The 8721-nt window shown below is 31.5% G+C and overlaps 1 protein-coding gene across 5 annotated transcripts in view; it reads right to left on the minus strand.

Moving 5' to 3' along the window:
- The window catches only part of LOC106467494 (cytochrome c-like), a 17865-nt gene extending 9332 nt beyond the window's left edge, over window positions 1-8533 (minus strand). Inside the window, exon 1 of one of the 5 annotated variants that reach the window (XM_013927853.2) lies at window positions 8476-8533. The gene's annotated coding sequence lies outside the window, so the exon portion shown is untranslated. Of the gene's footprint in view, window positions 1-7861; window positions 8140-8375 lie in introns of those variants that run through there. The other 4 variants (XM_013927852.2, XM_022395694.1, XM_022395693.1 and 1 more) reach the window with 4 other exon arrangements.
- Between the last annotated feature and the right edge of the window lie 188 nt (window positions 8534-8721).

Consider the following 8721-nt stretch of genomic DNA (forward strand, 5'->3'; position numbering starts at 1 on the left):
GTTGCGTGAATTGTGATTACTGTTGGTGGATATTTATAGGTATAGGTAAGCAGGTGGTGGTATCTAGCTCGTGGGAGGCAAAAAATTCAGTTTCTCTTCAGAGTACAACTTAAGTCATCACACTTCAACAGTTTACGTGAAATTACAATTTTCTCCTTCAAGCTATTTACAAACGGCTATAAGTCGTATGTACATACATAACTGCTCTTTCTATTGGTTCTAAACTCTTAGCAAAATAAAAGTAGGTGGAACTAGACAAGAGGTTTTGAAAGACTGGAGTAGTAGTAGTAGGAGCCAAACCACTAGATTGGCTAAATATACTTATACCTCAGCAAATCAAAGAGGTAGGAGGTTCTTTATTTTTAATTATAACTTATCAATATCTCCTCTTTGAGTTTCTAATTCGTTAACTACTGTACACATCGTACGGTAGGCGTAATTAAGCTGAACAATAACACAACAGGAAGTGTTATGTGACACACAAAAATAATATATCCTTTTAAATATAGAAATTAAAACATATATAATATTAAAAATTGAAATATAACCTTCATTTTGATGTGAATCCCTTTGACACAAGTAATAGCATAGCTATTTAATAAAATTTTGAAAATAACTCTCTAAAATGTCATGACATGCACCCTTTGATCTGCCCACAGCAAAAGGGTTAATTTCATCTCTTAAACTCTTTGTGAGCCAACCTGTATTTTTACTTGCAGCTACCATTTTCTTACTATAAGGAATATGTTTACCTTGAATACATAAAAACTTATCTTTAAAAATTTTCCAGTGATCAGTGTCTCCAAATAACTTATCTGCCCAGTTCACAACAAATAATTCTTGTCACATCCCTTAAAAATTTGCAACCAAAATATCATTATTCTTTATGTCCATATGCAGCAAAACATAGAAACTAATACAACAATGATCACTTGCACCCAGATGTTCCCCAATTTCCACCCTCTCGATCATTTCTATATTTGAAGTCAACAATAAATCTAAAATTGCATTGTTTCTAGTAGGTTCCTTGACTAATTGGTGAAGAAAACCATCTTGAACAGTTTCCAAAAACCTTTCTCCTTCACGGTTTGACTCTAGCATTTCTAAATCTATATGCCTATAATTAAAATCACCCAAAATTATGACTTCATTAACAGCTGAAATCTTAATCTGATTGTAAAGTTTCTCACTAATTTCACCAGTATCATTTGGGGTCTGTAACAAATTCCCAATAAAAGTTCTTCCCTTTATATCCACTAATAGAAACCCAAATGGATTCAATCTCCTTGCTATTATCTTTGATATACTCAACTTCAACAGGATATAACTCACATTTTATACATATAAAGCCACCCCCCCCCAATACTTTATCACTATTAAATAGCCTGTAACCCTGTGTTTCAAAGTAATTTATGTCATCAAAATCTTCTATGTATAACCATGTTTCAATTATTCTCATTGTATCAAAATCCTCCCTTCCTACCAATGCTTTAAGGTCAACTAATTTATTTCTTATACTTCTAGCATTACAATAGTAATAATCAAGCCTATCCTTATAACTACTTCTATACTCATTTCCTATGCTAAACTTTTCTCTGCCTCTTATTCTTTTTGCATGTAGTTTTTCCTGGCCCTCATCACTGTCTAGTCCTAGTTTAAAACTTTCCTTTCAGCTGAGTTAATAGCCTTAGCAAACAAGCTAGTCCCTGCCCCATTTAAATGTAAACCATCCATTTCAAGAAGCTCCCTTCCTCCACTGAACTGACCCTACAAGTCCAACCAGCCAATCTGCTCATCCTTACATACTAATAACCTAAGCCTAGCATTTAGCCTTAGTGTCCTACTTGTAACTTCATTCCCACATTTAATTCTGGGCAGGATCCCTGACAAAATTAAGCTATGGCCTATTTATTTAAATGCCTTTATCAACCTCTTGTACTTATTAATTAGCTCCTCTGACCTACCTGTCCTTACAATCATTAGACCCTACATGCACCACAAAAACTGAATCTCCGCTAGCCCCCTTTTACTATATCTCCTGCTCTGTCAGTTATATTCTCCACCTGTGCCCCTGGGGAGCATAATCTGATTCTTTTCTCCCTATTTACTCCACAGACTATTCTATCCACATGCCTTGTAAAGAAATTGCCTACAACTATAACCACCTTATTAGCCACATCCTTCTTGTTTTCCTTCCCTCCAATAGTTCCTCATCTGCAGAAGCCAAGGGCTGAAATTTGTTGCTCAACAGAATAGGCTCATTATAACTAAATTCACTACTTTTTACGCTAATAGTACTCTTTCTAACTTCCTGAAAGTCACTGTTAGCTGATGTATCCCTTGCATGTAAAAGCTTAAGCTCCTCCTGAAATCCTACTGCCATATTCCACAGTCTACACTTTTCTTTATCTATTGTCTCTACTTTAATTATGATAGCATCCAACTTCTCCTCCAACCTACAAACATAAAAATTGCACATCTTCATTACTAGCTTCTTAAAAGTAAATGCCAGTCTCAAGTTCCCAAATAAAACCCACCCATTACACCTAAGAAACTGAAAATGATTTAACTCCTACACTAGTCTTAACCATTGTATTGTTGCGCCAGCAAGGTCACGTGACTAGTATCACACCACTTCTTTCTCGAATCTCATGAGATTACTAGATTGGGGGTAGTCTGGTATATATAAGATGGTCACAACATGACGAGACAATGTGTAGGTAGTAAGTAATTGAATTGCAGTCAGAGAGTATTGTTGAAGTTAATGTTCGTTGTTATAGCATTTGTTATAGGGCGACTGTTGAAATTAAGTGTTGTATTCGGAACAAATAAACCAGTTTTATTAAGAAAGGACTTGTGTCGCTAAAGTTTCGTCGGAACGAAGTTACGGAAAATCAATTAACGAACGGAGACGTAACAGTATTTATACTTACAGCCTGAAAATAAATACTCAATACCAAATATCAGTAGCCTATTGTTAACACTGTTACGTTTAAGAACCAATTATTTTTTATCACTATTTTGTCTACACACTAAAGTAATAAAGTTTATCTTTAAATATATAGAACTTAGAAATAGAGCTTAATAATTTATTAGAACAATATACGTAGCATTAATAATAAGTTGTATTTAGCCTGATTTATATTATAACCTACCTATATCTATAAGCTGAATTCAAAATAATGGATCTACGTTCAAGTAAAAAAATTAATTCTTAAAACACCAAGAGACAATAAACTAGTTTTATGTTGTATTTATTTAATAAAACAATGTACTTATCATGTTTTACGATTTACCAGTAAGTTGAAATATACCTAAGCCTAAAGTACCATTATACATACTAAGCCTATTTTAACGTTGTAGTAAAATTTGCACCACTAAAACTCTTTTAAGTTAAAACTCTGACCTTACTTCTATTTACCAATCTTACTAAATCTAGTTATTATTGTGTTTTTTAACCCAAATTACTACAAATTATAATATTAATATTATCTTTATGGGTATTTTGAGTTTTTTACAATTACATGTAATTGAAGCCATTTTTTATGTCCTAAGATAATGTTTCATTAAACATGAATTTACATAACTTCCATCCTGGGTAGGGTACTCCAATTAGTATCTATATAAATATAATAGTACTGTCTGTTATCTGTCTACCAAACTACTTCGCAGGGTGAATGGATCTTCAGCAAAGTTGGTATGGAGGTTCATGGAGATACATGCAAACTTGCAGTTACACATTGTGTTTTGCAGTTTTTACAATTACATATAAGGGAAGCAACTTTTCATGTTCTAAGATAGCCTTTTATTAATCATAAGTTTACGTAACTTCCATCCAGGGGATGGGTACTCCAGCTAGTTAATAATACAATTGTTTATTTAAACGTTGAATGCAACTCTGTAAAGATTTGTGATATGCACCTTTCAGCTGAATTGTGTATATAGGCTCAAGCGACCTTGAAATTGCATTGTGTACTACGGAAGCATTGTTTGATTACCTATACATACCTTAAATCATGCTACATTTCTCAGTGCCTTAAAAGCAGATTCAAGTTAAAATCTAAACTTCCACACCTACCTTGCAAACTGAAAAAACAGAAGAGAAAGGCCCCATTTTGAATGTGATTTGTCCTTTATTAATACTATTTTATTGCACAATGGACACCAACTATGTGTCTTACATAAGCAATATGTCTGTTGTCTAACAAATGAGATATTCTAATTATATAACTACAATATATTGTTCTCTCTCTCTCTCTAATGTATCCAGTCAATAGTTCAAAAAGAATATTTTACAAAACGTTTACCACTGCAAGTAAAGACTGTGGAACTCTGAAGGGCACCACCAAAAACTATACAAACACGGCACAAAAGTTACAAAATTGGATATAAATTATTAGCATATTCAGATTAGCAAGAAGAATTTTAGCAAATTTGATCATGACCAAATTGCATTTGATGAAATAATTTCTTCGCAACACAAGGCTGCAAGGGCTGTCATATTGATATGAAATCATCATAATTCAGTGGTACACTTTGAATATATCTCAGCTTAAACCAGCAACTCTTGTTTTGTTGTCAATATTCAGCAAACAGTATCACAGTGGACAAACTAGCTTTTCAGTTACAGTTAAGAACAAACCAGGCAAAGGGCCACCTTGGTACATTTTAATGTGACTATGCCAAGTACATTTACTTCAAATTTACTTGATTTCTTATGACATTTTGATGTAAGTAAATAGATTAATATCAGGTTGTTTGTTTATGCATGTTAAATTCTTAATTGTCACTAACTTGCAGGTAATGAACAATTTAACATGCACAAACAAGTTAGTGACTTTTAATTGTTTGATATTATTTCCATTCTTTTTCCTCGTAATCAATATTAATACTATTTTACTCTTGTTTGTAAGTTGCACAAGGGTAATTATCATATGATTCTAGTCACAATGTGCCAGACTTTAAGGAGATTATCATCTTCTTTTTTTTCCACTTTTATTGAGCATAAAGTTTTATTGATTGTCACTTTGATTATTCATCATATTAATGTACCAAGCCTCATATTTGCCTTTTAAACTTACTTTGCCTTTTAAATAAGATCACAGATTCACTTTATGTAAAAACAGTACAATTCAGTCATTACTAATGGCCCATATGGACTGTTTGGGGGAAGCTGTTTGCAGCCCTCGGACATTTTTCAAACATTAAAGAATACAATTATGCAATTATAGAATCAGAAATAGTTTAAAAACACTTATTTATTACTTAAGCAACCAGAGAATAGGTGGTGGTTGCTACTAGTCAGTTGTCTTCCCTTTAATCTCTGTTTAAAATTAGTGACAGTGGAAAATAGCCTTAGTTACTTTACAGCAAAATTTAATGACAATGGGAATTGAACCCGAGAACCCTTAAATCATGAAGCATCTCCCCCACATACACCCATTATGTAGCTTTTTGCTTAACAACAAATATAATGACAGTATTTCAATTACTTACATTGTCAGAATAATCAAAAACAGTAAATAACTGGAAACTAACAAAATCAATTTAATCATACTTCTGATTAAATGATTATTGGAATAATCAAAGACAGTAATAATCAGACACACAAATTTCAATTACTTCATTATTTTCATGACATCACTCAATTAATAGTAATTTATGAGGCATTAATTGATGTAATCATTGGTCTTACATAATCTATCGCCCAGCTCTACTAACCAAAAAAGGTGCAATATAGATCACATGCATATTGATGCTGTTAGTTTTTCAGTATTACTTTAGTTTACTTTGAAGCATATATAATACTAAGACTGCTAAAGGAGCATGTTTTGCAAGTGACTGTTTCAATTAAAATTACCAAGCTAAGGAATACCATGAGGTATGAAATTTAAACTTATACATTCTTATAGTTATACCAGATGGCAAATAAAAACTCAGAATCCAAAAAAACTATAGCATAACAATGCAAAATGTAACAAAAAACCTATCATTTCTGCTACATTCTTACTACATGACAAAAAAAAATGAATAGTCACATGGACTGCTTTTTCAAGTTTTAACTAATTAATGGACAACGCTGAAGAAACTGTATATCCCATTTTTAACAAACAGAGAGCAGGCATTTAGTAATGCTATAGCATTAGTTTTGACTAAGTCAAAGTTATTTCACTGTCGAAACTACATTCTTCAATATGTAAAATTTTGGCTTTCTAAATATAGAAGAACAAGTAATGATAAACATTTTACAAAATGTGCTTCAATTTCTGGATTCAGAAGGTACAATTATGTATGACTATCTGCATTTTAAGTTTAAAATTAAGTGGAACCTTGCTTTTCTTGATTATTTTGAAGCATAACTACCAAAAACACATTTTTTTAAAGTGTAGAAGTATGCATTTGTCTTTATACATGTCACTATAATAGTAGTATTATAAGTTGAGCAACTTTACAAGGGAGATATCACCTAATTTACCACTGGAGGACACTAGTTACTCTCTACATTCTTGCAGTATGTAGCATTACAGTGTACACCACTTATAAAATTGAACAATGATGTTAACTTGATATTTGGTGATGAATTATATCATTATGGACTATATGTGTCAGGAGGAAGAGTTATATATATTGTGTTTTGATTTGGGACACTGTCCTTTACAAGTTAATCCAGTTTCAAAACTGACTGATGAGGTTAAGACGATATTCTTAGATTTATTTCAGCATAACAGCCTCTCTTTGTGAAGAAGTATTACACCTCATGGGATAAAAAAATTCAATGATCATCACAAATGTGTGTTTTGATTTGTGACACAGTCCTCCATCAGCATATGCAGCTTTGAATATTGACTAATGTGGTAAACATGGTAATCAGTATTGAATTTTGGTATAACCAACTCTTTGTATCAAGAAGTGTTATAGATATATCCTGTGATAAAGCATTCAAAGATCTTCAAAGATGTGTATTTGGATATGTGATACAAAGAGTCTTTTACATCTAAAGTTGCCATCAGGGATTGACTAATGAGGTTTTATATGCCATTAAGTGTTAAATTTTAACATGACCAACTGTTTGTATACAGTTTGAATCAAAAATTAATAGGTGACAATAACAATTTAAATTCTCAATGTATTTGAGAATACATGATACAATGCTTTAAAAAACTGTAATACTCAAAATTTTGTATACAGAATGTATGTGTATGAAATCTTATTGTTTCCTTGTTATTTTATATCTACTATTAATGTCTCATTTTAGGATAACTACCCACTAGGAGGAATAGTAGTAGTACTACTGGAAACTAGCTTGTGAATGGCATCACAGTTTATAGCATAATAAAACAAACTGAGCTGAGTGTAGGTCACATCAGCAAGATTTCTTCATTTTTGTAGTAATACTGTTAGTTTTCAAAGGATTACTCTTAAAGTTTATCAATTTATGTAAAAAACACAGATATTAATTTGTTGTTATTTTGGCAATGTGATGGTCCCCCATTTAAGTATTTTTATCAAATTGTATAAATTAAATGTAAGCCTAGGTTTAACTTAGTTTTGAAAAAAAATTTACTTTAAAATATAAATGAAAAAATTTCCTATGGTACCTGAAAGCTCTGTTACTACTAGTACTAGTGTTAGATGAAGTATTATATCATGCTTTAACTTCATTCTCTAAATGTAAAAGTCTAATTTTTTAGGAGCAAAGTGTTCCACTTATTAATATTAGTATTACCTTATTCAATACTTTAAAGTTTAAGGAAGGTTTACTGAGTGCTTTAGGCATAATAATATAGCTTATAACAATACAAGTGTTTCTGAAAATCATTCTACAACTACCAGTCAGCGAAACGAAGTTTTGGCGTTTTACCTAGTGCCTGTCTTCAACAGTTCAAATTCAATCTACAAAAGTAACGAACAAATAATTAGATCTGCAAATTGCAACTATGTTAAACGTACTACGTTTTACTTTTTGGGTTTAGTACTTCCAGTTTCGGTGAAGTTCCACAAATATATGTACTAATTAGTTCTAGTTTATAGTAGTACTGAATAATTTTAGCCAAAGTGAAGTTTTTTGAACATTCCTATCGCACTTGCAAGTTGTTATCTCACAGTTTCAGACTCGTTGCACAAATGGTACAACTACTGAACTACCACAGTCACAGTGGTAGTTCAGTAGTTGTAAATTGTAATGTAGTACTGTTAATGTGTTGTCATCAACGGCACGAAAATTACAATAACAAACGTCATAACTTAACATAATATCTTAATTTAAATTTCTAAACCTATAATTAATGGAAAGCGATATCTAGAAAAGAGTAGTTACTAAGTTTAAACATTTTACTTATTCAACAAATTCTTAAATGTATTAAATTAAGACTTACCTCACTCACGCAACTAGTTTAATTATATATCAGTATAGCGCATACCTAATGACGAAATATCAATTACAGATTAGAATTCATACATGAAAAATAAACATACCGTATTTTTCGGAATATAAGACGCACCCTTATTTTGAAGACAAAGTTTTAAGGGGGAAAAAGCTACAGTCACATTTGAAAACTTTTTATTGAAAAAAAATTCAATTTGATACTTTAAAAATTAGTATATATTATTCTAAACACAAAGGAGCTCAAAACATCAAAATAAGAAAATACCGTAAATCAAAAAAGTTTTTTTTATTTTTTATTATTTGGGGAGCATTATAAATAGTTATGTTTTTAAAAG

Source organism: Limulus polyphemus, unplaced genomic scaffold (genome assembly GCF_000517525.1).
Source record: "Limulus polyphemus unplaced genomic scaffold, Limulus_polyphemus-2.1.2 Scaffold2634, whole genome shotgun sequence".
Lineage (NCBI taxonomy): Eukaryota > Metazoa > Arthropoda > Merostomata > Xiphosura > Limulidae > Limulus > Limulus polyphemus.